Source organism: Dicentrarchus labrax, unplaced genomic scaffold, assembly GCF_905237075.1.
Source record: "Dicentrarchus labrax unplaced genomic scaffold, dlabrax2021, whole genome shotgun sequence".
Lineage (NCBI taxonomy): Eukaryota > Metazoa > Chordata > Actinopteri > Moronidae > Dicentrarchus > Dicentrarchus labrax.
Genome location: NW_026136708.1, coordinates 8850160 through 8856159, shown reverse-complemented (window position 1 = coordinate 8856159; position 6000 = coordinate 8850160). Strand labels below are relative to the sequence as shown.

At 43.2% G+C, this 6000-nt stretch overlaps 1 protein-coding gene across 2 annotated transcripts in view; it reads left to right on the top strand.

Moving 5' to 3' along the window:
* The first annotated feature begins 926 nt into the window (after positions 1–926).
* Positions 927–6000, top strand: part of syndig1l (synapse differentiation inducing 1-like) — a 41463-nt gene continuing 36389 nt past the window's right edge. The window contains exon 1 of one of the 2 annotated variants that reach the window (XM_051409472.1): positions 927–1202. The gene's annotated coding sequence lies outside the window, so the exon portion shown is untranslated. Of the gene's footprint in view, positions 1452–6000 lie in introns of both variants that reach the window. The other variant, XM_051409470.1, reaches the window with a different exon arrangement.

Below are 6000 nucleotides of genomic sequence, written 5' to 3'. Positions count from 1 at the left end.
CAATAATGTTTTGCCTTATTTGAACTTTGAAATGTGGTTAAAGACATCTAATGTGCACAAAAAGGTATATGCACACATAACATGGATTTGTTCAAGCTCATTGTTTTTCTTTTTTAGCCATACCAACAAGAACAACAGGAAGACATTCAAGAAAAGAATGCAGCTAGCCATATATAGCACGGTCTGAAACAATAATCGTATTAATATCTGTTAAAGCTCCGATTGGTGCATTTGTGACATCACCCTTGTCCAACAGAGCCCCGCCCACTTCAAACCAACAAGGACCAAAACAAAAATACAGAAATCTGTCATGTAAAATAAAAAAAGCTGTTGTAACTTGTAAACTACTAAACTGTTGTGATCATGCAGGACCCCATGACTCATAACGCAAAGCTGCTTGAGGAAATAGGTTTTCTGGGCCTTTAAGCCTAACATGCATTAGTTTGGGCTCTCCAGGTCTATTTTAAAACTGAAGAAAGTTAAAGTGACTAATTTGAGTACCACAAAAATGTCAGCGAGTGCCTTCTCTGACATCATTGTCGTCCACTTGAACTAATCAAATCAGTGGGCTAACAACAGCCATCCACTCAGAGTAATTATAGTGGCTGTTTAAGAAAGGTACTTTTGTTGCTTGCCCTGAAAGACTTTAACTCATCGGAAATGACAGTAGACCGCCCATCTTGTCCACTTTACTGTATGGTATTTTTTTACTGTCTACTTTGCTATAACTTGTATAACATTTTTTATAGGGTACATGATTGTAAGGGTTCCAGTAGACCTAGATATTTAAATAAGGAGGTGTTAAATGATGTTGTCCAGTTCTCCAAGATGGGGCTTTGGGTACTGTCAGGCTGGTGATGATTTGCAGGGGGGGAATCATCCTCTCTAAGGGAAGATTAACCTCGTTTATAAGTGGAAGTAGTCACTGAGAGTAAACGCATACCGTGCCAGGGAGGGTGGACGCTGCTCTCTCCCTTTTTGCGCGCATTGCGAAGCGCTTCATCCCCGACTGCTCTCCTCCTCTCCCCGTCCGCGCCCGTCTCTCTGAACCTCCCCGCACCCGGACGCATTTCTCTCTGTCTCTCTCTCTCTCTCTCTGTCTGTCTGTCTGTCTCTCTCTCTCTCTCTGTCTCTCTCTCCAGCACTCTCACTGAGGGTGTTTTAACTTTCCGAAGACGACAACATTTCTGTCAACCCTCAAGGTAAACGCTTTATTGGGAAGGGAGACCTTCGTATTTATAGAGGAGGGAGATCACGAGAGTGTGACGGCAGCGTTTCGCCGAGCGGAGACCTGTTCGCCCGAAATGATTGGCAATTTCTTCAAATGAGAAAGTCTGAGAAATGTCTTTTTCTCTGGGCGACACCTTCTGCGTCCCAGCCATAATGTACAGGCGGAAACAAGCGAGTGTTTGCATCTTCCAAACACTATTTGGATTGTCCAGAACTCAAAGGTAGGGTGTTAATTCATCCCTTAAAGATAAAACAGCAGCTCTCTTTGTTTTTGTTTTGTTTTGTTCACAGTTATGCTCTGTTTTAAAGCTGTAAAAGAAAATGTGATCATAATTGTCTATTGCTGGGTGGTTAATTGTCTTTAGCACATGTTCATATATCACTGTTAATTGGAAATAAGTGGTGAAGTGTCGCAAGGTGTCTGTTGTGACGGAGGACGTTGTTGATAGAGAACTCCGCACACAGTTTCTACCTGCGACTGCCGGAGCAGAAATCCCATCCCCTTGTCCCCGTGTGTGTTATATGACTGATGGATGCTTTTGGCACGAAGTCATCAAGCCACTCTGTCTCCGGGGGCTCTGCGCTTTAATAGTGCCTTTTTTCTGTATGGAGATTGGTCAGAGAGTTGCGATCAACAATATTTTTCACCCTGTAAACAAAGAAAGCTAAGAAAAAAACAACAAAGAGCGTGAAGAGGAGTGTTTCAGTGTCTACAGTCAGGATGTTGTATCATATTTATCTGAATGTTTAGGCAATGCAATAAGTCATTGTTTACTGTGATACTTGTTTCAGCCGAGATTTAGCAGCTTGGACCAAATAAAGAGGCAAGCAGCAAGAAGCTTATGCTCTCTAACACGTTCACACTCTGTCCCCTCTCTCTCTCTCTCTCTCTCTCTCTCCACACACACACACACACACACACACACACACACACACACAAAGCTATCACTCCCCACCTTTTCCCTCTATTCTACCCCCCTGCCAGCAACAATTGGGACGGCAGAAGTGATGTCAGGTCTGATCGCTGCTTGAAATGCAGTCCTAATAGATTGAAAAACCTTTGCCATAAAGTGGCTGGTTTTCAACTCACAGCTTCAGCTGTATTGTTGGGAAATCTGATGTTTCTCATATCTATTGCAGACTTCATCCACTACACATTTATTTCACCATGTTGTCTGATGAAGTGTTTTTGTTTGTTACTGTGGAACTCTATCTATCTATCTATCTTTGCTAGAGAGGAAACACGATCTAAATGCTGGTCTCCTCCAGCTCCTGGAGACCACGATCGATAGGCAATGAAGACAACTTAGCCAGAGCCTGCCTCTCACTAACAACAAACCATTCTAGCAACAGTGTACAGTACATGGCTGCTATTGACAGCAACATCCCACTGAATTATTCAATCACATGTGGGAGATTTTCTATGGAGAATTTAATCAGGGAACACTTTAAATTATCTAACACAGGTGTGGCAGACACTAAGATAAGAGTGTACAGAAGAGGAGATCCAGAGGAGTACTGACTCCTCTGTGGAAGGTTCCTTGCTAAGGATTAAATGTTTTATCAGCCCCACAGTCCGACATGTAGACAGAGGGGACAGACTATCAGCAGTGCCTGCTGACACAGGAGTAGGATTCAGATTAATTTCAAGTGGATTATGACATTCTACACAGTCTCCTTTGATGATAATAGTTCATAAAAGGATCAGTCAACATGGTTTTAAGCCCATTACTCACTTCATCCTTTTCTGTTGCTTAATCTGTCAGTGGACTTTCATGTACTGAGGCCAGGGGATAAGGTTCACTGACAAATGTGGTTTGGTGACTAGTTTGCATTTTCTGCAGTGAGCTTTCCTGCATTGTTCTGATCTGTGATCATCAATAACTACCTGGTGTTACCGTATTATGCATATTATACGCCAGGCACTGCTTCCAAAATTAAATTACAGAAAGATGAAGTTGTTTTCGAGCGCAGTGAGCACATCTCCACATGCGGTATCCAGGAAAGGCTGCGAGAGACACAGGCTGGATGAAATGGGTGGGTAAACATGGCCGACAGATAAGACACATTGGTATTCAGCTGCATCTCGCCACACTGGCCTCGAGGCCTGGCTGATAATACCCTGCTCTCGGCTTCAGGGTCAGAGGTCTGAGGTTGATTGGCAACGGGCTGACACAGGGAAATAGAGTGTGCTGACTGGAGTCTAATGGGGTTGAAGCGCACAGACTTATCACTGTGGCTGGCATGTTAGCAATGCCACGTTCTCACTCTTACCCCTGCGCACCTGGATGCTTACAGGTTGTTCACTAATCTATTAGCCCCTTGTCAGACACCTCTGGGCTCTCCTACACAGCAGCACTGCAGCACGCCGGCCTGTGCTTGTGCCATCTCTGTCACGCTGAATTGTTTTCCTCGCAACGGCGTTTGCTCTGCCTCATTCGCTTTCAGCTGTACCTCCCAGCTCTTCATACCTCCCAGCCACTGCTGTCTACCAACATGCCCAAATGCACTCAACCAGAGAATTGCATATAAGTATGATCTCCCTCTTTCTTCCCCTGTTCTCTCTCTCTGTCTCTTCATTGCTCTTTCTTTCTCTCCACAACACATCCACCCACTCACACTCACTCACACACACACACACACACACACACACACACACACACACACACGTATGTTTACTCACAGCAGTACATAGCCTACACAAAACAAAAAACGCCCACAAACACACGAGCACACGCAAGACTGTGGTTATTTCTACATTCATCTTCACTGATACATTGCTCAGCTTGCACTGAAATGGCTTATTCGCACTTAAATTCCCATTATCCGAAAAAAGACCCTCTCTGCACCAACAACACAGCAGCAACGTATTTGGAAGCATGACAACACCAAAAAAGAAAAAACTTCTCTCTGAGCATCCCTAAGTAATGACACGAAAAGTAATCCGCTGTCAGCTTGTAGCATTTGTGCAGAGTGGGAGTGTTAACAGTGGCAGAAACTGGGAAGCACTTGGAAGAATACTTATTATGGCTACAAGCATGACAGCCACTGTATCTGCTTCCTCAAAACCATGTCAGCCAGTGTAAGTCCATTGGCACTGAACTGTTTGTACTGGTCTGTTTGGAAAACCACACTGAAGAGAAAACCAAATGGACATATTTGTCTGAAGCTCCACCATCTGCCGCTGTGAAAAAACTCCTGGAAGAGCAACATCCTGTTTTGTGTTTTTGAGGCAATGTCTCTCTGAGCTGCAAGATTCCGCCATCAAGTCTAAAACTGTGGTGCAGAAGTAGAGGTAGCTTGTCCTCTTGCAAACTGTCTCATGTGATTATGTTAATCACAGCAGTGCTTCAGTATTAATGCAGTAGTGATTTATTGATGTTAAAATGCTATTTGGAGACCCTTTAACTTAAGTTGGCTATCGTTGGATTTGAAAAAAATGCTTTCTGACATTTTAAAAACTTGGGGACACAAGGGTGTGTTATGTAAAAGATGTCTTTTAACGCCCAGTTGGAACCAGTAAATAGATGCAGTTCAGGTACACAAAGTCCGTTTTTATTATTCATCAACCTCACCCAGGAGGTCGCAACTAATTTTCAGCAACAAATCATCACCCCTGCGGTTGGCAGGGGGGGGTGCAGTGTTTTAAGGACACTTTAGCGAGGCAGATGCCAGAACCATCCTGCCCCGGAACAGCAGCAGTGTATTATTCAGCAATAGCATCCTAAGTAGACAGCAACCTCAGCACCTGCTCATCTTTAGTTTTTCATGAGAATTTGTAAGTACTCACACTTTCAGTCAGCTGAACCGAGAACTGCATGAGTGTGCGATCCCCCGGAGCTATACGTGGACCAAAGGGCGCACTCGTGTGGAACAGCTATGTCAGCACATTCAGACGCAGGAGGTCCAACGGGGAGGAACCATGAAAACTTTGTTGGCTGTCCGGTGCTTACTGAGCTTCAGGAAGCCTGGGAGTGTGGGGCTTGTATTTTATTTATGGGGCAGAAAACATGAAAAGTATAGCAAACAAAAAAACCTACGTTGGGGGAAATGAGGAGGAGAAACAGAGATTTAGCAGCATAAAAAGAGTAAAGGAATATGAGATTCAAGTGGTTATTACACTGTAAATGAAGGACAGATAGAGCAGAGGATGAAGAATGACGTCACACTGCAGGTTGTTGGCCAGTCTGTAGTGGTACTCTGTCCTGTCCAGTGGGAGACTATACAGTTCTAACATTCTGTAATATGGAGCTTAAGAAGTTGTAATGTTGGAAATTAGGAGAGACCTTTATGTTTTCATTAGTTCTCCTGAACCTCTTGTGAAAGGCCATTCATACTAGGTGTCTTTTCTTTTAATATGAATGTAAGAAATGATGTAGAGATTAAGCAAAAATAAAGACACAAATTGTGTTTGCTGAATATGAATCAGCAGAGGTTTCTGACCATGAATAACTAAAGGATCAAGAAAATACATGAAGTGTCTATGAGATGATTAATGTACAAGTTATTAACCTGTGTGCCAACAAGCTATCCATATCCTATTGCCTCAGTGCTATTTTGTATTATGTATAATCTTGTTGCCTTCAATTGGAGATACCTTAAAGCATTTTTGAAATACTGCAGTAAACCAGCCATACACGATTGAGGTTAGGACCCCAAGAAATAATCTGCTTTGGGCATTTCTATTTTAAACGCAGATTAATCAGACAAAGGTTAAGGGTGACAACTGAGAAGCAGAGAAGTCTGGGTTGTTTTTTGCAGCATACAAAG